Source organism: Balaenoptera musculus, chromosome 14 (assembly GCF_009873245.2).
Source record: "Balaenoptera musculus isolate JJ_BM4_2016_0621 chromosome 14, mBalMus1.pri.v3, whole genome shotgun sequence".
NCBI lineage: Eukaryota > Metazoa > Chordata > Mammalia > Artiodactyla > Balaenopteridae > Balaenoptera > Balaenoptera musculus.
In genome coordinates, this window is record NC_045798.1 from 47028302 (window position 1) to 47055712 (window position 27411).

The window sequence follows — 27411 nt, forward strand, 5'->3', positions numbered from 1 at the left end:
GCTGGGGGCAGTGGACAATAATGTACATATATATCATTTATATTTCAGCTGTCTCTAAGCGTGAGGCTCTGTAAGTAATGCATTTTGAAAACCGCTCAAAGTTTTCCTCACTGTGATTTTCTCACTGTCCTTAGCCAGTACGACTATGGACTGAGTTGACTTCTAAAATACCTGATTACACTGACTTGAATTCATTTGCTAAACCCAAAGTATTAAAACTCATTGATTCAGATAACTCATTTCCAGTAGAATCTAGCAAACTGGAAACTAGATTTGGTCTGTGATATCAGAGGGGTATGAATACTACACGCTGGTCATTGTGGTTACCTAGGTAAGACTTCCTTATTAAAACTTGGCACACAAAGCATGGGCATGAACAGCAGATAAGATCATTTGTTATCTTTAAAACTGTACACCTGCCCAAGTATGGTGAGACAGGGGAAATCCCACAAAACAGAACCAGTGCTGCAATCACCCAACCACGGGGTAGATATAGTTGAGATCACACTTTCCCTGAGCGGAGAGCTACAGCAACTTTCCTGGCTTGTTCCTTGAGCTCTCTCCCCAAGACATTGGCCATGCAAAGTGGTGTTTTCAGCGTACGAAAAACCCCTCCAAGAATGCTTCTAAAAGGTATGGTGAATGTATTTTCAACTTAAATGTGTTTTCATACTATTAGCACTCTAAATTTGCCACTTATCAGAAAAGCTCTTTTCTTCTCTTTCCTACATTTTTCTTGGCCTTTGAGGAATGTGGTAAGTAAAGATATGCTGGAAAATAAAGAAACAAAACAAAAAAGAATTCCACTTGCACTGGAATGGAATCTGAAGATAAAGGTTTGAGATGGCCATTTGCCAGCCCTGAATCTGGCTAAGTCCCAGTAACAAAGGGTTGTTATCCAACCCATAGAAGTTTTGTGAGGGTTAAACAAGAAATAATTTGGATATGAAAATGCTCTGTAAGGTTCAAAGAACTGCACACTTAGAAGGCTTGAATAGCTACTGGCCTTTTCTTGCGTATGGCATGTGGGACACTTATCAGAGACTGAACACAAGGCTGGGCTAATAATAGTTTATTTGAAGTCAGCATCCAGGTTTTTGAGATATGAGCTTTAGAAAAGAACTGGAAATGAAGGTAGTCTAACCTCCCTGAGAAGGCCATTCTAGTAAAGAAATACAGTGATATCCCAAGCCTCATGGTCTTGGCTAGCTTTTGGCTAGTCTTGTGGCTGAAGCAATATGGCACGGCTGAGAGCAACAGGAAGTGGAGAAACAAACAGACCCTGGAACCACATTTCTGAAGGCCAGCACTATAGGCAATTTTCCGAGGAGCAGTATAATCTATAAAGGGCTGGGAGGCAATAATACATGAAGAAAAATGATAACAGGAAAGTGAAACGTTTAGAGTAATGGTCTATCTCACAGTAGAGTCTTTAACAAGTGACAAAAATGGAGTCTCTCCATCAGGGTTTCTAATGTACATTTAAGTTCTTACATAAATCTCTCATCTCTTTTGCACTCATGATTTGACTTGTCTTTTAGGACGTGGTTTCTTAAACTGGAAAGGAAACTGCTGAATCTCAAATTGCACTTTGTCAAACAATGATAGCCTTCACTGCCAACATCTACAACACTCCCTTCTTTAATTTATTCTACCTGATCAAGCACAGCATTTTCTACAGCCCTGAGTCTTTAAAAGAATGCTGAAACTGCAAACACAAAAAAGAAATGTTTAGAATGAAATGAACTATAAGCTAATTGGTAAGGGGTTGAATGAAGGTCAAAATAGGAACTCACCTAAAGCAAACTTTCAAAAAGAAATCTATGTTAAGAGAGTAAAAAACAAGCAAACAAAACAAACAAAAACTGGCTTCAGTCTTTTATGTTTATTGATAAAATCTCCTAAAAAGTTGCCAGAAAGCACTTAAAAAAATAAACATTATTTTATTTTACACTGAATGTCTGAAGATCCCTTAGAAACTGGCCTAGTTAGGAAAGAGAAAACAGGAAGTAGGAATTAAGAGGGCAACCCCAGAGAAAAGATGGCTCAGATTGGGTATATTTTGCTCACAGCTGTGCCTCAGGGAAACATCAGATTAGTCAATCAACTGCTACAATCTGACTAGAGAGTAGCAAGTAAAGAGATCTTGAGCACAGTTGTCAGAGGCAAAGGCAGCAAGCATTACAAGAGAGGTGCTTGTTAGCCCAGGAGGTTGGCTAAGATTTTTCTCCGGTGCTCAACAAACACATTCAGGAAAGCTGGAAGAGTGCTCACTGGAATGAGCCTTGCCTGACAGCCCCGGGAAGAAATAAAGGATTATGTGAAAGAAATAAGCTTTGTAGACTATATTCTACAGAAATTATGAATCTTGCAATCATAATTACATATAAAATTGGCAGTTCATTAAGATTTTAATATGCCTTTGTGGCCTCCTGCTTGCCCTGTATGCCTTAAGGAGAGGTGAGGATGAGAATTCAGCCACTTGGAAATATTCCATGAAATTAACTTCCTCTGAAAATGCATAGAATATGGAATAGAACGAGGTGCCATCACAGCACTGACAATACGTGTCATCATTCCTGTCTTGGGAGAGAGAGAGAGCTCTATTCTAAATTAATCATTAATTTAGCCACCTTTAAGATGAATCAGCTGAGGAACACTTCTTGGTTTTTCTCTCTTGCTCACGATAGAAAAAAGGTCTAAGAAATTAGCCTGTGTACCAAAAACTAGTTAAGTTTTGAGGAGCCCAGGCTTTTTCCCAAGGTAGGGTCAAGAGTTAGAGCTGCCAACTACCACTTAAGTATTAAAACCACCTCCCTCCCTCTGTGAAGTGTTAATGGACTCCGTCCAGCTCCTGGGAGACATCTGTCTGCATCACACATAAAATAAATTTAAATTGGCAGTGTCAGCAGAGAAAAGGGGATTTCATGGGTGTGGAGACAAACCAACCATTCAGGTGAGAAGTGACCTCAGTCCTAGTTAGAGATAGTCTCCTCACGGTGAGTTCTGAGAAGCCAAACATTTTAAATGCCTTTCTCACTGTTTCCTGCCCCATAAAGAGCAGATACCACAAATGATGCCCTCAGACTTCCTGTGATAAGAAACACATTAAATTCTACGAGCATGTGTAGCTATTGTGTAATAGCGGGGATTACACACTTACAGGTTTACTTCTACTTCTGTTTTACTAAGTTAAAACTCACTTATTCTCATAAAGGCATGAGGTAAGTGGGAGTGTGTAGGTGTCAACTACTGTTATTATTTTTCCACTTTTTAAATAGAGATATCTAATACTCATCCTTGTTAAAGAAAACATGCAAAATCAAACTGGTAATCTGGTTAGCACTTTGATATATTCTAAACATTCTCTTGCAATATGACCAAGGCATTACAAATGGGCAGCGGCTCCTTAAAACTGTCGACTGAAACCTCCAATGGCATGTAAGTTCCTACAGATGGTCTAAAAGGCTTTATTTCTCTTTCACATCATGTCATCTAAGATAGAAGCACTATAGCTAATACTGATAGTAATAATAATAATAAATACCAGTGTGTCTTTTGTACATTATCCCATTTCAGCTTTCTCTGAGACATTATCACAGTGGTATAGGCTATGCAAATTACCTTTATGAATGATAACTAATAATTTTCTTAAACAAAACTAATAGATAATATGGTTTTTCATTTTTCACTCTAAGTATAAAATTAATGCAACTATTTGGGGTGTGTGTGTGCATGTGTGTGTATGCTATGGTGTTAGAAATTTATTCTTGTTTACTCAAAATGTATAACGGAAACTAAACCACTATACTATCGATATCATTAGGGTGATACCACCTCATCAGTGATGAGCCCAGGAATATGTTAAGATGTGTATCAATAACATTTTAGAAACCATCATTCATCACACTGAATAATCTATTGGAGTAAAAATTATTTCAACTTCCATTGGTTATACTATAGACGGTGTTTGATGAGATAAACCTGCTATTTAGTATAAGAAAGGATTTAGATGATGCCAGGAATTTTCAGTCACACGTGCTCTTTGAGTGACACGTACCATCATGGTGCTGAGTTTTGGAGTTGAAATGTGTGGGGTTGGGGCAGGGAAGTGGTTCCAGGAGGAGAGCAAGCAGAAAGATACCAGACAGGTTGCTTTATCTTGGGAACAGAGCAGAAGCCCCATTTTCCTACTTTAGCATAAGATAAACAACAAAAATTACTTTAAAGCAATTTCTTCAATCTCTTTCAACTGAGGTCAGATATAGTTCTCGTGATTGAAACAGAAATATTCATAGATGAGATTCCGGATATAAATTCAGGAAATTCAAAAATGATGGAACCAAGGCAGTGCCTAAAAAATGTTTTCAAAATCTTAGGAATCAGCTGATTAAAATTAAAATTCTGTATCAATACATATTCTACAATCTACAAATCTCAACTGAAAATGATTCCCTCGCTATCATCAACTGGAAGAAAATCTAAGAAGCTTGTCTTTGAATTCTTTCAAAAATAGAGGAAAAACCATAGTTATCTCTATTCCTATCTATCTTCTCCACAAGTCACAGAGTTTCTTGAAGCCCAGGATAGCTGCTGTCTGCCCTGATCAGTTGCAGTAAGTGGCATAAGGAAATTTGAGGAACTGCAGTTTTAGGAATGAAGGGACCATATCAGTAAAGTAAAACTAAGGTCACCAAAGTCACCAAACATCATTTTACCTTATCTTTCTTAAAGAGATTAAAATACCATTAAAAAGTGAACCATCAAAGAATCACTGTAGGAAAAAAAAATCTTTTTTTATCAATCAAGTTATCAATTCCATTCCTTAGACATTAATTAAAATCTCACATACATTATCAAAGAAATTACTTTTTTCACTAGAATTTTGAGATGGCACTTTTACCAACTTTCCCCAAATCTGTACTTTAATATCTTTATTATTAACTTTTCACTAACTTATTATCTTTTCTGAACTGACTTATGATTATCCATCCTATATGCCACTGGGCTCACTAAATACAGACACTAGCTGCATCTCATTAAGTTCCACACGGAATTTGGCTCTAAAGGTGTTGTTATGCTTATTATTGGTAAGATAAAAAAAAAAATAGCAAGAAACAAGGAAGAAAATCTTAGTTATAGTTTTGTTTTTCTGTCTATTGTGATGATATGAGGTGTTTTACCATATATTGGAAAAAAAATCATTTCTGGAATAAAAGTCAAAGAAACTATACCACATTTCAGGGGACTTGTAATAATGTGGCTCTAAACCCAACAAATGCTAAAGGAACTTCTCTAAACTTTGACAGTGAGAAGTGCTGAGTCCAGTGAGCTGAAGCTTTGAAATTAATTGCAGAGGAGTCTTAAAATACTGAGAGATGTGGCCAAAAATGTAAAACAATTGGGTAGTTTTCCAATATGAATACACTGAAGGAACATCACTAATTTTCTATGTATATTTGTGTATTAATCAAATTAGCCATATCAAGGAGAGGAAGAATATTGAGTAGTGAATATTTCTTCTTTTGAATATTTCCCTTAATTATGTTACACTATTAACATTAATTTTTAAATAAATCTTTTTTTAAAGACCATTCCACTTATTCATTTAAATGCTAAAATCCTTTGACAATCTGTGAGCTAGACCAGTAGAAATGTGATCATCTTTTCACACTCTTTAACTTTGCAGCAGTATTATAGTCATAGAGAGTTAGACAATAATTAAGATGGCAATATAAGTAGACGCTTTGAACACTGCCATCCATCACTGCCATGTTCCTAACACATATAAAGTATACTTTTTAAAAAGGAAAGTAAAACTACATGAATGGAGTGGTTAAGAATCCGCCTGCCGGGAGGAGGAACCAAGATGGCGGAGTAGAAGGACGTGCTCTCACTCCCTCTTGTGAGAACACCAGAATCACAACTAGCTGCTGGACAATCATCGACAGGAAGACACCGGAACTCACCAAAAAAGATACCCCACATCCAAAGACAAAGGAGAAGCCACAATGAGAAGGTAGGAGGGGCGCAATCAGAGTAAAATCAAATCCCATAACTGCTGGGTGGGTGACGCACAGACTGGAGAACACTTATACCACAGAAGTCCACCCACTGGAGTGAAGGTTCTGAGCCCCACGTCAGGCTTCCCAACCTGGGGGTCCGGCAACGGGAGGAGGACTTCATAGAGAACCAGACTTTGAAGCCTAGTGGGAATTGATTGCACGACTTCAACAGGACTGGGGGAAACAGAGACCCCACTCTTGGAGGGTGCACACAAAATAGTGTGTGCATTGGGACCCAGGGGAAGGAGCAGTGACACTGGGGGAGACTGAACCAGACCTACCTGCTAGTGTTGGAAGGTCTCCTGCAGAGACAGGGGGTGGCTCTGTTTCACCGTGGGGACAAGGATACTGGCAGCAGAAGTTCTGGGAAGTAGTCCTTGGCTTGAGCCCTCCCAGAGTCTGTCATTAGCCCCACCAAAGAGCCCAGGTAGGCTCCAGTGTTGGGTTGCCGCAGGCCAAACAACCAACAGGGAGGGAACCCAGCCCCACCCATCAACAGTCAAGTGGATTAAAGTTTTACTGAGCTCTGACCGCCACAGCAACAGTCAGCTCTACCCACCACCAGAGCCTCCCATCAAGCCTCTTAGATAGCCTCAACTACCACAGGGCAGACAGCAGAAGCAAGAAAAACTACAGCCCTGCAGCCTGTGGAACAAAAACCACATTTACAGAAAGATAGACAAGATGAAAAGGCAGAGGGCTATATACCAGATGAAGGAACAAGATAAAACCCCAGAAAAACAACTAAATGAAGCGGAGATAGGCAACCTTCCAGAAAAAGAATTCAGAATAATGATAGTGAAGATGATCCAGCACCTCAGAATAAGAATGGAGGCAAACATTGAGAAGATGCAAGAAATGATTAACAAAGACTTAGAAGAATTAAAGAACAAACAAACAGAGATAACCAATACAATAACTGAAATGAAAACTACACTAGAAGGAATCAATAGCAAAATAACTGAGGCAGAAGAACGGGTAAGTGACCTGGAAGACAGAATGGTGGAATTCACTGCTGTGGAACAGACTAAAGAAAAAAGAATGAAAAGAAATGAAGACAGCCTAAGAGACCTCTGGGACAACATTAAACGCAACAACATTCGCATTATAGGGGTCCCAGAAGGAGAAGAGAGAGAGAAAGGACCAGAGAAAATATTTGAAGAGATTATAGTCGAAAACTTCCCTAACATGGGAAAGGAAATAGCCACCAAAGTCCAGGAAGTGCAGAGAGTCCCATACAGGATAAACCCAAGGAGAAACACACCGAGACACATATTAATCAAATTGGCAAAATTAAAGACAATGAAAAATTATTGAAAGCAGCAAGGGACAAATGACAAATAACATACAAGGGAACTCCCATAAGGTTAACAGCTGATTTCTCAGCAGAAACTCTACAAGCCAGAAGGCAGTGGCATGATATACTTAAAGTGATGAAAGGGAAGAACCAACAACCAAGATTACTCTACCAAGCAAGGATCTCATTTAGATTTGATGGAGAATTCAACAACTTTACAGACAAGCAAAAGCTAAGAGAATTCAGTACCACCAAACCAGCTCTACAACAAATGCTAAAGGAACTTCTCTAAGTGGGAAACACAAGAGAAGAAAAGGATCTACAAAAACAAACCCAAAACAATTAAGAAAATGGTCATAGGAACATACATATCGATAATTACCTTAAACATGAATGAATTAAATGCTCCAACCAAAAGACACAGGCTTGCTGAATGGATACAAAAACAAGACCCATATATATGCTATCTACAAGAGACCCACTTTAGACCTAGGGACACATACAGACTGAAAGTGAGGGGATGGAAAAAGATATTCCATGCAAATGGAAATCAAAAGAAAGCTGGAGTAGCTATACTCATATCAGATAACATAGACTTTAAAATAAAGAATGTTACAAGAGACAAGGAAGGACACTACATAATGATCCAGGGATCAATCCAAGAAGAAGATATAACGATTATCAATATATATGCACCCAACATAGGAGCACCTCAACACATAAGGCAACTGCTAACAGCTATAAAAGAGGAAATTGACAGTAACACAATAATAGTGGGGGATTTTAACACCTCACTTACACCAATGGACAGATCATCCAAAATGAAAATAAATAAGGAAACAGAAGCTTTAAATGACACAATAGACCAGATAGATTTAATTGATATTTATAGGACATTCCATCCAAAAACAGCAGATTACACGTTCTTCTCAAGTGTGCAAGGAACATTCTCCAGGATAGACCACATCTTGGGTCACAAATCAAGCCTCAGTAAATTTAAGAAAATTGAAATCATATCAAGCATCTTTTCTGACCACAACGCTATGAGATTAGAAATGAATTACAGGGAAAAAAACGTAAAAAAGACAAACACATGGAGGCTAAACAATACGTTACTAAATAACCAAGAGATCACTGAAGAAATCAAAGAGGAAATCAAAAAATACCTAGAGACAAATGACAATGAAAACACGACGACCCAAAACCTATGGGATGCAGCAAAAGCAGTTCTAAGAGGGAAGTTTATAGCTATACAAGCCTACCTAAAGAAACAAGAAAAATCTCAAGTAAACAATCTAACCTTACACCTAAAGAAACTAGAGAAGGAAGAACAAACAAAACCCAAAGTTAGCAGAAGGAAAGAAATCATAAAGATCAGAGCAGAAATAAATAAAATAGAAACAAAGAAAACAATAGCAAAGATCAATAAAACTAAAAGCTGGTTCTTTGAGAAGATAAACAAAATTGATAAGCCATTAGCCAGACTCATCAAGAAAAAGAGGGAGAGGACTCAAATCAATAAAATCAGAAATGAAAAAGGAGAAGTTGCAACAGACACCGCAGAAATACAAAGCATCCTAAGAGACTACTACATGCAACTCTATGCCAATAAAATGGACAACCTGGAAGAAATGGACAAATTTTTAGAAAGGTATAACCTTCCAAGACTGAACCAGGAAGAAACAGAAAATATGAACAGAGCAATCACAAGTAATGAAATTGAAACTGTGATTAAAAATCTTCCAACAAACAAAAGTCCAGGACCAGATGGCTTCACAGGTGAATTCTATCAAACATTTAGAGAAGAGCTAACACCCATCCTTCTCAAACTCTTCCAAAAAAGTGCAGAGGAAGGAACACTCCCAAATTCATTCTATGAGGCCACCATCACCCTGATACCAAAACCAGACAAAGACACTACAAAAAAAGAAAATTACAGACCAATATCACTGATGAATATAGATGCAAAAATCCTCAACAAAATACTAGCAAACAGAATCCAAAAACACATTAAAAGAATCATATACCACGATCAAGTGGGATTTATCCCAGGGATGCAAGGATTCTTCAATATATGCAAATCAATCAATGTGATACACCATATTAACAAATTGAAGAATAAAAACCATATGATCATCTCAATAGATGCAGAAAAGGCTTTTGACAAAATTCAACACCCATTTATGATAAAAACTCTCCAGAAAGTGGGCATAGAGGGAACCTACCTCAACATAATAAAGGCCATATATGACAAACCCACCGCAAACATCATTCTCAATGGTGAAAAACTGAAAGCATTTCCTCTAAGATCAGGAACGAGACAAGGATGTCCACTCTCACCACTATTATTCAACATAGTTCTGGAAGTCCTAGCCACAGCAATCAGAGAAGAAAAAGAAATAAAAGGAATACAAATTGGAAAAGAAGAAGTAAAACTGTCACTGTTTGCGGATGACATGATACTATACATAGAGAATCCTAAAACTGCCACCAGAAAACTACTAGAGCTAATTAATGAATATGGTAAAGTTGCAGGATACAAAATCAATGCACAGAAATCTCTTGCATTCCTATACACTAATGATGAAAAATCTGAAAGAGAAATTAAGGAAACACTCCCATTTACCATTGCAACAAAAAGAATAAAATACCTAGGAATAAACCTACCTAGGGGGACAAAAGACCTGTATGCAGAAAACTATAAGACACTGATGAAAGAAATTAAAGATGATACCAACAGATGGAGAGATATACCATGTTCTTGGATTGGAAGAATCAATATTGTGAAAATGACTATACTACCCAAAGCAATCTACAGATTCAATGCAATCCCTATCAAATTACCAATGGCATTTTTTTCGGAACTAGAACAAATCATCTTAAAATTTGTATGGAGACACAAAAGACCCCGAATAGCCAAAGCAGTCTTGAGGGAAAAAAACGGAGCTGGAGGAATCAGACTCCCTGACTTCAGACTATACTACAAAGCTACAGTAATCAAGACAATATGGTACTGGCACAAAAACAGAAACATAGATCAATGGAACAAGATAGAAAGCCCAGAGATTAACCCACGCACCAATGGTCAACTAATCTATGACAAAGGAGGCAAAGATATACAATGGAGAAAAGACAGTCTCTTCAACAAGTGGTGCTGGGAAAACTGGACAGCTACATGTAAAAGAATGAAATTAGAATACTCCCTAACACCATACACAAAAATAAACTCAAAATGGATTTGAGGCCTAAATGTATGACTGGACACTATAAAACTCTTAGAGGAAAACATAGGAAGAACAGTCTTTGACATAAATCACAGCAAGATCTTTTTTGATCCACCTCCTAGAGTAATGGAAATAAAAACAAAAATAAACAAATGGAATCTAATGAAACTTCAAAGCTTTTGCACAGCAAAAGAAACCATAAACAAGACAAAAAGACAACCCTCAGAATGGGAGAAAATATTTGCAAATGAATCAATGGAAAAAGGATTAATCTCCAAAATATATAAACAGCTCATTCAGCTCAATATTTAAGAAACAAACAACCCAATCCAAAAATGGGCAGAAGACCTAAATAGACATTTCTCCAAAGAGGACATACAGATGGCCAAGAAGCACATGAAAAGATGCTCAACATCACTAATTATTAGAGAAATGCAAATCAAAACTACAATGAGGTATCACCTCACACCAGTTAGAATGGGTATCATCAGAAAATCTACAAACAACAAATGCTGGAGAGGTTGTGGTGAAAAGGGAACCCTCTTGCACTGTTGGTGGGAATGTAAATTGATACAGCCACTATGGAGAACAGTATGGAGGTTCCTTTAAAAACTAAAAATAGAATTACCATATGACCCAGCAATCCCACTCCTGGGCATATACCCTGAGAAAACCATAATTCAAAAAGAGTCATGTACCAAAATGTTCACTGCAGCTCTATTTTCAATAGCCAGGTCATGGAAGCAACCTAAATGCCCATCGACAGACGAATGGATAAAGAGGATGTGGTACATATATACAATGGAATATTACTCAGCCATAAAAAGGAACGAAATTGAGTCATTTGTTGAGACATGGATGGATCTAGAGACTGTCATACAGAGTGAAGTAAGTCAGAAAGAGATATACAAATATCATATATTAATGCATGTATGTGGAACCTAGAATAATGGTACAGATGAACCGGGTTGCAGGGCAGAAGTTGAGACACAGATGTAGAGAACAAACGTATGGACACCAAGGGGGGAAAACTGCGGTGGGGTGGGGATGGTGGTGTGCTGAATTGGGCGATTGGGATTGACATGTATACAGTGATGTGTATAAAATTGATGACTGATTAAAAAAAAATACATGAATGTGCTAAAAAATTAGATAAATGGAACTGTGGACAGAAATAAGGACATTGTCTAATGGATAGCTGAGGTGCAGTAGAGTTATTGCCTTATTTTGGAAAAGAATAGAAGTACAAAATAATTCTAGACTTTCTTAGAAAAAAGATTTGTGTGTGTGTGTGTGTGTGTTAAAATTTGAAGATAAATACTAAAACTATAGATATGTAACTCTTGCTTCTAGAAGCCCCATATGAAGTAGAATACTGGAGTCTGGTTAACTGCCTAAGTTTGGATGCTGTAGTGGAAACACCCACCACCTTTAAAATGAGGCTTAAAAATTTGAAATTACTGCCTAGAATGAAGGCTTATACAAAGTCACTAGGGAAGTTGGGAGAACAGACACACTTTTGCAGTCAGTAATGGGCTGAGACATCTCCTAGCTTAGTAGCTAGATCAGCATGTTGCCAAGAACAGCACAAAAGCCATAAACCATGAATATAAGCCCTGAAGCTCTCCAAGTCATCTCAAAACTGCAAAAAAAAAACAAAACAAAACATAAAGGGTCAATAGAGGGAAAGGGAGAGAAGAAATAAGCATTTTAGTGAGTTCACAAATCAAAATTCCAAAACAAACACATGGTTAAGCAAACGTGGCAGTAAGAAAGACAATGAACAAAATCAACAATCAGAAAGGTAACTATTCTGGATAAAATGAAAATGTAAGAGCAATCTCTAAATAACTTTAAAATAAATATGATTAGGATATTCAAAAAGATGAAAGAAGAAATTCCTAATTGAGTAAGAAATCATGAAGCCAAATATGGCAGAAATGAGACAAGAACAGAAGTATATGCAAGTGTAGATTTGAGAGTCCAAATATAAATAGGTATGACAATAAAATAAATAGAGCTTGTCTTGGAAAATCCTTATCAATTTGACTGTAGTAGTCCCATTGAATCATAGAAAGTAAGTTTATTTTCCTTGTCTTCTTTTACCAAACCTTAACTTACCCTTAAAAAAGAAAAGTTAGAGTCAACTATGTCAATTGATTATATGATGTTTCTAATTGTATAATATATTTACATCATATACGGAGGAGTAATACTTAGAATTTGTAGAATTATAGCACTGAATTATTCCTTTTCAAGTATTTAAATTTTTATTCAACAAAATCCAATTCATGTTGTACATGGAATAACATGCATTACATTGTGAATATAAATGGTAGTTCCAAATAAAAAGTTTAATTATTGTTGAAAAATTAAGCATTAATATTTGTAAATGAATATAATACTTGCTAAATAATATAGTGTTGATTCCTGACTGATTGATTCCTGTTGATTCCTGATTATATAAAATAATATCTCTGATATTATTTTATATAATAAATGTTATGTAATTATACCATGGTCTTATTGTGGATAGTTGCATAAATCATATTAATTTTTTCTGCCCTTGAAGGAGTTGATTTCTTTTCATAACAATCTTTTAGATTAATTGTTAAGAGCACAAGCTTTGGAGACTATTTGAATTTTAGGTTTAAATTTTATATTTGAAATGTGAATCCATCAGGATAAAGCCAGGAAACAGAAGCCACTTTAAGTCTCTCAAATAAAGGAAATTAAATAAGGAAGTTGGTTACTCAAATGATGACAGAGCTGAGAAGTCAATCTACAAGGCTATTTAGAGATTAGCAACAATAGGAAGCAGCTCCCTCCCTGATGGCTGGAGAGACTGTGGAGAGGGGATGGTGCTTCCAAGGATTTAGAAGCCTAGTGGGAGCTAGAATCATGGAAGCGATGCCAGGCAGAACTGAGACCTTGGAGAGAAGCCCATGTGGTGGTAGATAGAACCAAGGAGGAGAAGCAGCTGTTTCTGGAGATGCCCCAGGAAGCAGAAAGGGAAGAGGAGAAATATACTAACTTTTCCCCTTCTCCCACCCTCCCATATTCCACAAGTACCTCCCATTGGCCACCTCTTGCAGAAGTCAGAGGACAAGAAGCCTGGGAAATGTAGTTCTCTGTGATGCAGAGCAAGGAAAGGGCAGGAAATATAGATTTGAAGAAAAACAGTATACTTCACATCTTTGAATATTTTCATCTTTTTCACTTATGAAATGAGCATTGTAATCCAGTGTTGTTGTAAACATTAAAGTATGCATTTAAAGCACTGAGCAAAGTGCTTGCCATATTGCAAGCTCTCAATAAATGTAAAGTATTTTTATGATAGACTAGAGTCCCTGTGATAGACCTAAGTCCCTGTGTTGTTTAAAATCTTAATCTAATCTTTATTGTGCTTTGGTTTCTGTTTATGCTCTTCTAAATTATAGCCTCATACTCCAGAAGTAGTCCTCCATCCTGCCTCTTTATAGCAAATATGATCTCCTTCTCTTCAATTCCACAATCCTTATCAAAGTAATGTTGATGGTTCCATGGGTCAAATGATATTTAGAATTTCTATTTGGATTTGAGAAATAATTTAAAAATTATTTGAGAATAATTTTCTTGAGTGTCTATGATATGTCATATTTGAGACTTTAAATACTGTATCTTATTTAATCCCTATCATGTCTACTTCATATATGATGTAGGTATTATTATCACCATTTAAGAGATGAGAAAGCAAAAGATCAGAGGTAAAATTATTTGTTTGGAATCATAATCTAACCAGAGCTGGTGTTGAAATCCAGGTTTGCTCAACTTCAAGACCCATACTTTGACCACCATGACACCTATTGCCTTCCTACTACATTGGCCCATTTTTTCAATTTTCATATACTAAATTATCATGGGAATGCAGTTGCCATTTAAAATGTTTCATAATCCAATTATTTTCATTCATTCCTTCAACAAATATTTCTTGAACACTATGTGACGGGCACTCTTCTGAATGCTGGAGTTTGCAGTCTAGCTGGGGAGAGACAAGAAATTGGTGTCTTCATTTTCCCTTGCTGTGTAACAAATTACCACTAACTTAGTGACTCAAGACAACACACATTTATTATCTCATAATTTCTTTGGATCAGAAGTCCCAACGTGGCTTAACTGAGTTCTCTGATTAAGGTCTCACACAGCTGCAATCAAGGTATAGAACGGGCCCGGCTCAGGGCTTTTCCACATTCATGTGGCTGTTGGCAGCATTTACTTCCTGCAGGTATGGAACTTCAGGGGTTATTGAGCTGCTAGAAGCTGCCTGAAGTTCCTTGCTACATGGCTCTCTCCATGGGGGCCTCTCAAAACACGACAGCTTGCTTCTTCAAAGCCAGAAAAAATAAAGTCTCTAAAGCAAGTCTGCTAAAGAAATGGAATCTTTTATAATGTACCCTAAACCCAGGGATGACATTCCATCCCCTTTGCAGTAAACGGTGACCGTCCATCACTTTTGCCATATTCTATTGGTTGGAAGCAAGTCAGAGGTTCTGCCCATACCCAAGGGGAGGAGATTATGCAAAGTCATAAATACTGGGAGACGGGGATGACGGGGGCTTCCTTGAAGTCTGTCTGCCACACCTGTAAATAAATATACGAGGATAACATCAGATGGAAATGAGTACTCTGCAGAGAATCAAAATATGGTGTTATGATTGCAACTTGGTGTCTCGTGATTGAATGGGCAGAGAAGGCCTCCTTGAGGAAGTGGCATCTGAACTGAGATCTTAGTGCCTAGCGGAAGCCGGCTAGTCTGGCTGTGTTAACAGTGAGACCGGCTGGAGAGCAGTGGATGACAGGGAAAATGGTATGAAATGAAGTCAGACAGGTAAGCAGAGGTTAGGCTATGTAAGGATTTACAAATGGACATATTTCTTCTCTATGCTATTATTAGAAGGTTTGAAGTAGTGTGAAGGTGTGATCTAGTTATATATATTTTTTGAAAGGTCACTTCAATTGCTGTAATGAAAATAGATCCTAGGGATTTAATAGTAGAAGTAAAAAGAGCAGCAGAAAGCCATCATGTAGTCTGGGGGTTAAGCAATGAGAGGTTGGACTGGGGTGATAGTGGTGGAGATGGAGAGAGGTAGATGGGTCTGAGAAATGGACCTACTGATATATGAGATGTGGAATATGAGGAACAGAGAAATCCAAGGAAAACTCCTTGTTCTTTATTCTTACTACCTTGATAAAGATAATCTTGTGCAATCCCGCTTTACTTCAAGAATAAATTTCAGTTTATGTCCAGATAATCACCTTCTTGTGTTAACAGTTGTTGCATATAGTTCTTTCATCCACTTATTGGGATGTTGTCTTATCAAGGAGCAACCTCAGATCCCACTGGTCCACATCCAGTCTGACTGCTTTAGGCAACTCTCAGATAAGTACAGATGTTACCCTCAGTCACATCTAGCGAAACTTTCTTATATGCTTTGCTTATAAAGTTAGAAAATGTGTGAAATACAAATTTCAAATGACAGTATCCAGTGTGGGAGAGTGAATAAATTTTCTTAAGGATGATTTCTTGTTAAACTAATTATTTTGGGTCATTGCCTTAAGATGAGTCAAGAACCACATACAGAAAATGAAGTAACAGAGTTTTTTTGTTTGTGTTGTGGTTTAATAAAAATACAACTTTAATTTTTGGTCTCCCAGCATCCTTTTAAAATATAATCATTGGCTATAATCTTACCCTGCCTCTAGATGAAATTGGGGCAGTTCCCATGAGCCTTTTGTTTATTCTTAGATGAACAGAAATACAGTCCCAATTTAGAAATCAAAATGTCACAGAAAAAAGTACATATAAAACAAATAAGAGAATCAACTCTTCAATATTCACTCAAAGGTAAGTCTTCTCCCCTTTCCCAGCTGAGGCCTCTATAGTTGGCCACCTCTGTGCACAGGGGGTGCTTTGGCTTCTGCTCTGATATCCCTCATCCATCCCTCATTCTCTAGGGGGTGTTTGAACCCCCATCAGGGATGAAGCAGAGGAAGGGAGGAGAGATGAGAACTCGGACTTGGCTGGGTGGACTCACTCTCTTGTCCTGGCAGCGCTTCTCTTAGAAGTGCTTTCAAGAACCATGCAGGGGCTCCCTGCAGGTGCCTGGGTGTTGGCTCAGGACACAGGCAAAGGCCCAACTTCACTGGTGGCCCCTCCAACCCAGGCACACATTGCTGGCGTCCTTCCCTCTCCCAGGAGCTCCAGCCAAGCTCTCTCTCCACATGGGCCACACATTGTCCGCAGGAAACACGTGGGTATCTTCTGGCAGGACATGACCTGACCTATTCCAGCTCAGCCAGCCTGGCTATCCCACCGAGCAGTTAGCCTTCCCTGCCCTCCCTGTGTCCTGGGCTAAAGTCAGAACCCAAGCGTGGCCTCGAGTAGCGAAACAAGAATCTGCAGTATAAAAAACAAACAAACAAACAAAACAACAAATACTAAACTTAAAAAGAAAAAAAGAAAAAAAAAAAAAAAAGAAGTCTAAATCACTCTTGTTATTTATGTGTACCAAAACTTTGTCAATACTATTAGTAATCCAGAGTGGTAAATATTTTGATGTAAATAGGATCTATGCATCTAAATTAGATTAGTTTAGAATATTCAAATTATCTGTGCCTTTCTCTTTCTCTCTCTCTCTTCATATATACGTGTGTGTGTGTGTGTGTGTGTGTGTGTGTGTATGTAAAACTCTTAAATAAACCCAGATTGGAAATCTTTTTTATTTCTGAGCTCATTCTCTCTCATCCACAGCTTATTTGAATCAGAGAGTTGGACTATATCGTTAAGGTTCCCAGAGACAACAGGTAGGATCTTGCCTTCAGCCTACAGGGCAACTACATTCCTTGTTTTGCCAGCACTGCTGATTGAAAGCAGAGCCCCTGGATTAAAGGCAGAACACACCCTCGGCTCTTAAAAACATCAAAATGAGCAATGGAGCACTCTTGCAGTCAGTGTTTTCTTAGATCTCAATGAATGTGGATTCTCTTTATGATTTCTGAAAAAATATTATATAAATATTTTTATCAAGAAGGTCAATGAAAAAATGTTTAGCCAATAGAACTAGAAAACTAACTTAATATGAGACATGTATAGACAGAGAAGTAAGAATGCCACCACCCCTGGCCTCACGTTCACTATTTCACAACTGTTTGTAGTCCCACAGCTTGTCTGTACTTGCTCGTTACACTTTCAGGGGATGGTCCACGTCTTAAAGTACTTACTCTTGTTCATATTGCCTTAAGAAAAATCAGTAGAATTCTAGTTATAGCATTTATAGATAATGTACAATATTATTTCCTCCCTTTGCCAACTTTGTATAAACCATGAATATCTACAAATACAGAGAAGAGAGAGAAGTGCCAGAGTACCGGCCATGGACAGAACTCCAAAGGGACTGCAAACTGACATTGACCCTGGCGTGTACTTATCACCTTTTAACCATGTTAGTAATCATGCTAATTTGGATTTGCTCACTCTCTCAGGAGTGAGTGAACATACCACACACACATCGTCAGAGCTTGCTGCTCAGATTCTGAGATCCCCCATGGGAGGATCTCAGGAGGAAAGAAGGTATTTAATCAGTCATTCTGAGTTCTACTGCACAGTAAATTTTTTCCAGAGAAGAATCTTCTCCCATTTTCCTACCTTGGAGAAATATTGCTGGCAGTCAACATCTCTGAGCTAATGAAGGAGAAGGGTTAGGATGTAATCATTCAGAATGTAGACATTTACTTAACTGCCATTTTCAGCATGGAGGTGACTGCAAGTCCAAAGTCTCTCTAGTTGAACCTCTCCAGAGAGTAAAGGCTAATCTTCTTCTTGGGTAAAGGAGGGTTATCCACCAGCTCTGAAGGATTTCGAAGATGCAGTATTAACTACTCAAAATATTGACCCTTACCCTTGTTTTCTCTCCATTTGCATCTTTCTCCAATCCTTGAGGTCTTGGGGTTTTCAGGAATGAATTCATCTACTTCTGGTTTCAACTTTCAAAGATCTGCTGATTCAAATACCACTTGTTCATCTGATGTTTTCATTCTAAAACATAGTTGAAATTGTTTGCTTACTCTCTATTTTATCCTTGTACATTGACAGTTGTTTTAATCCTATTAGGTTGTTTAAATCATTTGAGTTTGATTTGGGGTGTATTTAACCTGCAGTATCTAACTAGAAACTCCCTCGAAATGTTTTCCCGACAATTCAATTCCTTTCCACAAAGAATTTCTTATAAATAGAATTTTATTCATCTCATTTCATCTCATCTCATTTCATCATTGTGCAAAATTAAGTGGAAGTTATAAAAAGAAAAGGCTAATGTGAGAGATAAGATGCCTACGTTTTATAAACTTCCTATGTTTGAGACAGAGATGGAAATCGCTAGGTCTACCAGAAGCTACATCTCTTTACTTTCAATCTGATGCTTATTGGATTTAAGCCAGTTGAATATACGAACAGTTATAAGGTACAAGAATAAACTTAAAGGATATGGTTTAAATGCTGAAAATATATGACTAAAAATGGTGTTTCACAAAGTGTAATTAAGGATTTTACAATGGAACTCTTTCTGCAATATATGTCTATTATTAGTCTTTAAAGAATTCGAGTTTTAGAAAGTTCCTGTAACATAGGAACAAAACTATAGAACTGCCCAAACAATTTTTAGGCCTCCATCTTAAATTTAAGAGCCATAAAGAAATAAATAGCTACTCAATTAGAAAGGTTATAAAGTATTCAGTAATGCCAAAGTTCTTCTGATATTTTCTGAAACTCTCTTGATCTACTTACTTTCTTTTTCAACTGTATTATAACTCTGCTCTATCAAAACTTGTTTTCATTTTTTAAAAGTTATTATTCATGTTACACCTTACTGAAAGTACAAATCAATGTTTTACCTCTTGCCCTTAAAAAAAAAAATCAGGCATGCTTGAACAGTTAGAAAATATTTGAGAGAACAATGTGGTGTAATAAAGAGGATTAAATATTGCTGACTGAACACAAATATGTATTCTCTTTGCCAGAATCCCACTAAATAAAATTTTGAACAGCAATCCTGGAAGCCAGAAGATAATGGAGCAATATATTTGAAATTCTAAGGAAAATTAACTTCTAACTTAGAATTCTATATCTAGTCATACAATCAGTTAAGTGTGAGAGTAAAATAAAGACATTTTCATAATGTCAAGTCTCAAAATGATTATTTCCAATGCACCTTTTCTCAGAAGCTGCTCTCTTCAAGGAAAAAATCAAGAAGCAGAAATCATGAGACCTGGGAAACAAGAGATCCAACAAAGGAGAAAGGAGCAGAAAATGCTAAGAGTAAGAAGGAATTGGAGTCCTAAAACTAATCTGATAAGAACAGCCAGATGAAACTGGAGCTGAGAGAGAATACCCCAGGAAGGAAACTAAAAAGACAAAGTCAAACAAATGAACAAATAAACAAAGAAAAAAACCTGAGTGAATGATTATCTAAGTTTTCAGAGTTCTGTGAAAATACTGGGAATTACTTAATGAAAAGCACATAGAAATCTAAGCAGTGAGACAATTGCTAACGAACTCCAAGGGAAATGGAAAATTACACACAAAAAAGGAAACGTGACCATAGTATGCTATGTGGTTTAGCTGTGAACAATACAAACATAGTCAGAATAATGGAAGCACTGAAATTTCTTCTTACCCCAAATTATGGGATAGCTGCATTGGGAGGTTGCATTGAGAGAAGAATGTATTGAAACAGGGTTGTTGTTGGGTTTTTTTTCCATTTGTTGGTTTTAAAGAGAGCTAAATGATCATGCCATCTTCCATAAAAGGAATTTAATGGATTAGGTCTCAATTTTTTAACTGAAGAGTACATTTAAAATTTGAAAGAAATCCCAGAAGAAGCAGAACTGCAAATGGGTTGCTTCTGGTAGGCAGGTCAGGAATGGGTAGGGATTGGGCGTGAGATTGCTAATATTTCCCATAAACACTTTGTCATTTTATTTGACATGTTAAAGAGTATTGGTGATTTTTTTTAAATGAGTAGGGACCACCTAGATTTAAATCTTTGCCCTGGTCTGGTTATGCAGCAGCCTAAACAAGTTTACTGAGTCCTCTGAACTTCACTGCCATAATTCGAGGGCAGTTTTTAAAACAAAATAAGGAGTCTCCAAATAATTCCTTCCTTGGCACTCAGGCATGTTTTAAGCATATTTTCCAAACTCAGAAGCTCCAAATTCTTGACAAGTCACAGCATGACCATATCTTCTTCCCATACCAAGGGTTCTAAAGATTCGTGCTCAATTAGACTTCCACCTCCCCCCACCCCACCGCCCCCAGCCCCCTGTTCAATGGATTCTGCAGAGGCTGAGGAATAGGAAAGCCCCAAGTGAACCCATAACTCTTAAGAGATTTCCCAGACAAGAAGGGGAATTTCCAGGCATCTTGGATTTCCTAGGATTTTAGAGATTCTCAAGTCTCAAGTTTCAACATGAGTCCTTGCAACAATTCTGAATGAGCAGTAGAAGGGATGGCTGTACATGCCCAAGCCTGGGAGGTTGGCAGATTAGCTCACTTATGGCACCGTGTGTCTATTGGGGAAAGAAGAGTGTGATTTCTTCTTAACTCAAATTTATATCTATGTATCTAACAGATGTTTTTACAAGAATGTTTAAACCTTTTATTTCACATTTTAAAAGATTGAATTTTTTTTCCGATTTAATAATTCTTAAACTAGTACTTTTGGAAATTTGTATATGAATAAAGTAGAAATAGAAGATTGTTTGAAGCGAATGATGTTTTAGCACTCATCGCTGTTTTTCTGTCTCATTTGCTATTTACAAAGCAAACTGCACCTCCTTAACAGTTCTCACTCTGAAAATCAGATCCACATTCTTCTCTTATCAGGGGCTGGTCCCTTACACTCAACTTAATGTTCAACTAAAGTGACTCACACTTGTTTTACTTATTTCACATGCTTTTTCACATGCTCTTTCCAGGAAAGAGAATGCACATTGAGCTGTGCTGAGTATTCATTTTATTCGACTGTGTTTGTTTAGATGTTTTATACTTATAAACACACACAATTATAGACTGTTTCCAACCTATTTAAGTTAACACTTATGAATGGATGTAGCAACTGTCTGCTTACCACCTTATGGTTTTAAAGTAAGTAATCTCCCATTAAAACAAATTACCAAAAGAAGTAATTATATATATATCAATTTATATTTGTGTATAATCAGTCCAAAATTTTAAAAGTATTAATTGACTCTTTTATTCTCATTAGCACCTTGATTTTGGGCAAAATTTCAAATTAAGAGGGCTCAACCCCTATTATTCTACTAGAGATGATCATTTCTCCTTCTACCGCTGGTTACTGGGTTTTTAATTATCTAAAATTTTAATGTAAATCTTGAACTATAGCAGCCTACAGGGAGTGTCACGGCTTAGATTTGGGGTTGCTATTCCCAGGCAGTCAAGAATAGAGTCCTGAGCCAAAATGAACTGTGTGGAAAGCTCTGACTTAATCTTTACTATTCCATTATATTCCCTCACCAAAAACAAACAAACAAAAATGTGGTTTTGTTTTTACTGTGATTTACATAGAGTAGAATGCATAAATCTTAATTGCATAGTTCAGTGAATTTTGACATATGTATGTACCCAAGTAACCAACATCCAGATCAAGATATAGAAAAACATGTTTATCATTCTAGAAAATTTCTCCACGCCACTTTACAATCAATAGCCCTCCCTTTCTCCAGGAGTAACTGCTTTTCTGATTTCTATCACCAAAAATTAGTTTTGCATATTCTTTGCATGAACTTGATACGAATAAAATTATAAAGTCTATACTCTATGGTGTCTGGCTTGTTTTGATCAATACTTTTTGAGATAAATACAAGGCCTGAAGTTTGAAAAAGGAGAAGTAAAAATGGCTTTTCTTCACAGATGGCGTAATTATGTGTGTAAAAATCTTAAGGCATCAGGAAAAAAAGCCTATAAATACTAAGAAAGTTAGTCAAGAGCTACAAAGTCACCATATAAAAATCACTGTATCTCACTACGCCTTTTGAATATCTTTATGGTTGATTAAGAAATTATTTGCTGGAATAGAAGTATTCTTTAACAAATAGACACCCAGAGACACACACAAACATAACTCCAAAACAAACATGATTAACAAGGTGAAAAAAGACCTAAATTATCCCTAAAACCTAGTAAGCAATCAAGATTTTTAAAAAGAAAGTGCCAGGCAATGCATAGAAGAAAGCATTTAACTCTTGTATCCATCCGTTTGTCCTCCTCTTGAGGAAACTTTCACTTATATATACGTATCCTTATTTCTCTGTGAATACAATTTTTAAAAATCAAGTTGCAAAGTATTTGACAGAGTAAGATCAACTGGAAATGGGACCCTGTGCTTCTTTCCTTTGTTTATAAACCAGAAGATTCTCTTATGAGTAAAGAATTAAATGAAAACATTTAAATTGTCTTAAAAACTAAACAACCTCTGCACACTTGGTGTGTGTGTGCACATTTGCACACGTTCTGTCTTTAGAAGGTATTAAGCCTCACAAAGGATAACAAATGAAACAAGTGCAATACTTAAATAGATGTAATCCAGTTAAGTAAAGTTTAAAGGTTAGTAGTAGACTATGTACAAAACAAGGCTACCAGATAATTTGCTTTTCTACAGCTTAACTGAATACAATGTAGAAGATGACTATAGACATTTGTTTTGAAATTTCCAGTGCTAGACACTCTGCTAAGGACTTCACATTCCTTATCTCATTTAATCTTCACAAAAACTGAAGCAGGTAATAGTTCCCCCATCTTATAGATGAGAAATCAAGGTTTAGGGAATTTAGGTAACTTCCCCAAGGTTTCACAATAATTAAGTAAAGAAACCAAAACTGAAGTCAAGAGCTTCCTTCCATGCCCTGACCCCCTTTGCTATCTTCCTCTATGTAAGTCGATATTCTCCATTTCCGTTTTGAACATCTCCTAAATGAAGGTAAATTTGTTATGTACAAGTAAATTTCCTAAGTGTCTTAATTGAAATGAAACAAATACTTAACCCACATAAGAGCAATGTGATATAGAGACTAAATTCTAATAAAGGAGATCATAATAACTGGAATAAAAATCTGGCATAGTCTAATTAAATAGTTTTGTTTTTACATGTTGAGCAAATAGTGATTCCCTACATGTGATTTTCATGTAAATATCACAGCAACTGCATGGGAAAGATATTTCTACAGTTTTACAAAGCAGCACACTTGGGCTCAGAGGTGAAATGATTGTCACTCAAAATCACAACAGCTGACTAGAACCGGACGGTTACAGAGCTCATTCAATTGAGGATATGAACAGAGTTCACAGAAAGAAAAATGCAAATGCCAATAAAACTTTAAACCTCAACTTCATCAAAATCAGAGAGATTAACATTTAAACTACAGATAATATAAACCTTTCAGCCATCAAACTGGCGAACATAAGTAATTCAAACCTTCTAATGATGAAAAGGATGTGCAGGTAATGGAATTCTCCCTCATTCCTGGCAGGTATGTGAATTGCTACAACTTTTTAGAAAGTCATCTAATTAATATCCAGTAAATTTTTAAGTTTCTTACATTTTGATTAGGAAATTTCACTTTAGAACCAATCCATCACAAATACAAACTTTGGATATACGTACCAGGATTTTTATTACAGCCTCCTTTGCAATAATATATGAGTACATACATACTTAAATATGCAAATTAAAACTAGATCCACAACAGTGCAAAAGTCATTCATTGGAAAAAAGGTTAGTCTTTTCAACAAATAGTGCTGGAACAATGCGACAGCTATAGGTAAGAAAATGAACTTCAACCTACATTTTATACATTATGCCAAAATTGACTGACAAAGGATCATAGACTTAGGTTTAAATCATAAAACATTCAGAAAAAAAAATTTTTAAATCTTTGTGACCTGGGGTTAGGTATAGTGTTCCTACAAAGTGAAACATAAAACACAATCCATTCAAGAAAAAAATGATGAACTGAACTTCATCCAAATTAAAAATGCTTGCTTTGTTCAAGACACTGCTAAGAAATCAAAAGGCAAGCTACAAACTGGGAGAAAATGCAAATCACATATGCAATAAATGACCTGTATCAAGACTGTATGACTAACCCTCAAAATTCAACAGTAAGACAACATAAAAACCTATATAAAGATGTGCAAAAGACTTGAACAGACACTTCACCAAAGAGGATCTAGAGATAGCAAACAAGCACTTGAAAAGATATCCAATATCACTAGCCATTAGGTGAACGCAAATTAAAACCAAGGTAAAATACAACTACAAAACCATTAGAACAACTAAAATGAAAAATACTGACAACATCAAGTGCTGCTGATGCTATAGACGTTCAGGTACAGGTCTTTCAGAGTGAAGATAATTTTTATTTCTCTCCAGTAAATGATTAATTTTGAAGAAATTGCCCAACTTTTCCAGAGTGGCTGTACCATTCTGTATTCCCAGGAGCAATGTATGAGTGTTTCAGTTGCTCCACATTGGGTTGTACTTAAATTCTCCCACACTCCACACTCATACAACTCCTGAAAAGGGAACCGGCATTTTCTCAGTAATAGCAGCCATTAATCCTTTGCCATGTCATTCATCAATGGAGTTCCTCTGGTCTAGGAATTTTTTCACGGAAAATGAGATGTGTTTCTCCATTCATAATAATTGGTTGGTTGATTTCCAGTCATTTGTTTGTTACTCCATGTCTAAATTCTACTGTGCTTGTCAGCAATCTCCTATCTAAATTTTAAGGCCTATTCATCACATATAAATTAGACTGTGATATAATCAAATGTTTCTTAGAAAAAGAATGAAGTCTTTTGTGCCACAGGTACAAAGACATGATGCATCTTTGCAGATGGTAACATGCAAGCCAGCTAACGCATATATGACCATGTGGTTTAGCAAAGAAAAAGCCCCTGGAAGGCAGTAAATGCAATCTCAGCAATTTTTTTTTCCTTTAGATTTTCCCCACCCAGAGCTTTCCTCTCTATCCCTATTGCATTCTCATTTTTTCTTCTTTCCACTTCTTCCTCTACTCTTCTTCATATCATTATTCTTCCTCCCATTTGTTTCATTTTTTCCTCTTCTTTTTTTCACCTCTGTCCCTTTTCTTTGCAGTTTCTGACTCTGTGAGTATAGTGGACTTAGGTATTTTCCCGGGGTATTTTCCAAAGGTTTGGGAAAAGCACCAGGCCTGGGACTTGAGGTCACAGAGGCAATAATAGCACCGATTCTGGGTGGTGATGGACAATGGTTAGAGTGATGACTTATCCAGATATCACTGAGTAGAGGAAAAATAGAAAATGGGGAAAAGGAAAGTTCTATGCAGTTTACCTATAAACTGAAAACCAAAAACTTCCAACATAACTCATCCAACAAATCTGATTTTTTACATAGTTTGGACTAGCAAGTTAAAAATTCTTACAATATTTGGCCTAAACTCCTCAGCTAATACTATAGAGTATACCCAGCAAGCATATTATAGATACAAATGAAGAAGTGGGCTCCTTTTTCTATACTTTGCTAAACAGAGCTTAATGAAGAAAAGATTTAAGAAAAGAAATGAGAAGTCTATTTTAAACAAAATGAGATCACTTAAGCATGCGTGATATAATAGAAGACGTGGCATGATTTTCATGGCATGAAAATAGGCATGATTCTAGTATGGGGAACTTTAAAGAGATAAGAGAGAAATGAAAGTTGAAATACAAGAAATAAAGCATTCATATATGTAATTAACAATTGTCTTGGAGGAAATTAAAGGACACAGGCAAGAAAAAAAAAAGATAATCAATATTATAATGTTTGGAAATGACAGAGAGAGAGAGAGAAAGAAAAAGAGAAGTGATCTAGAGGCCAGATAAAAAATTCTTGTTGATTGCAGTAATAAGGAGGAAACAAATTAGGAAGATAACATGGAGAAGAAGCAGTAGATTTTGCCATGAGTGGAAGGAAAGGCTGGTTAGATCATCTGCCAAGTGGAGAAGATGTAAACATCTGAGCCAGACAGAACAAATATCAGTGACTGTTGTACAGGAAGTCAGTTTTGCCCTAAACCAAGTAGAGTGAAAACACTGGTTCTGCCAAGAAGCTGATTTTTCCATCAAGCATGGAACAGCAACAAATACATAATTTAATTATCATTGAAAGCAGAGATGACACTAATTGTATTTTAAGCTCTTCATAATGTCATGGAATGGGATAGTAAGTGAATTGTGGACAGCATCAAGCTCATTTCTGGTGCTCAACTAAAGGCACACAATAAAAAACTAAGCTAGCAAGAAGGAATTTGTGTTATTATTCTGTATTAGCTACCTGGAAAATCTTAGGTACTTTGCATTTGAGACACATTTTCTTGTTTCCTGATCCTTCTTGCGAAATGAAGGTGTACAGGCAGTTCTTTGCCAAAGTGAACACAGAAAGGAGAGGCAGGGCAGAGTCACCCTAAGCATATACGTCCCTCCACCTTTGCCCACCAGTAGACCAAGCTAATCACATCAGAGATGAGGCATCCATAACCTCCACCCATTTTCAAATTTCCCACTGGAATACTGACGCCCCTCTATGGACCTCCAGTAAGGAAATGAGAACACAAGAATAGAACATAAACTCTTAGTTTCCGCAATTGGGAGATAACAGTCGGTATTAATTATTCCTTATGCAGCCCAGGACGCTTGACCTCTTTGGATGTGCCTGTGGTGTCAAAGGAATTCCATTTACAAAAAGGCCCC

At 36.8% G+C, this 27411-nt stretch overlaps 1 long non-coding RNA gene across 1 annotated transcript; it reads left to right on the forward strand.

Moving 5' to 3' along the window:
- Positions 1-482: 482 nt before the first annotated feature.
- On the forward strand, positions 483-20076 carry LOC118906802. Its single transcript, XR_005022596.1, has 2 exons — positions 483-633; positions 19842-20076. It is a non-coding gene; the product is annotated as an uncharacterized LOC118906802 (long non-coding RNA).
- The last annotated feature ends 7335 nt before the right edge of the window (positions 20077-27411 follow it).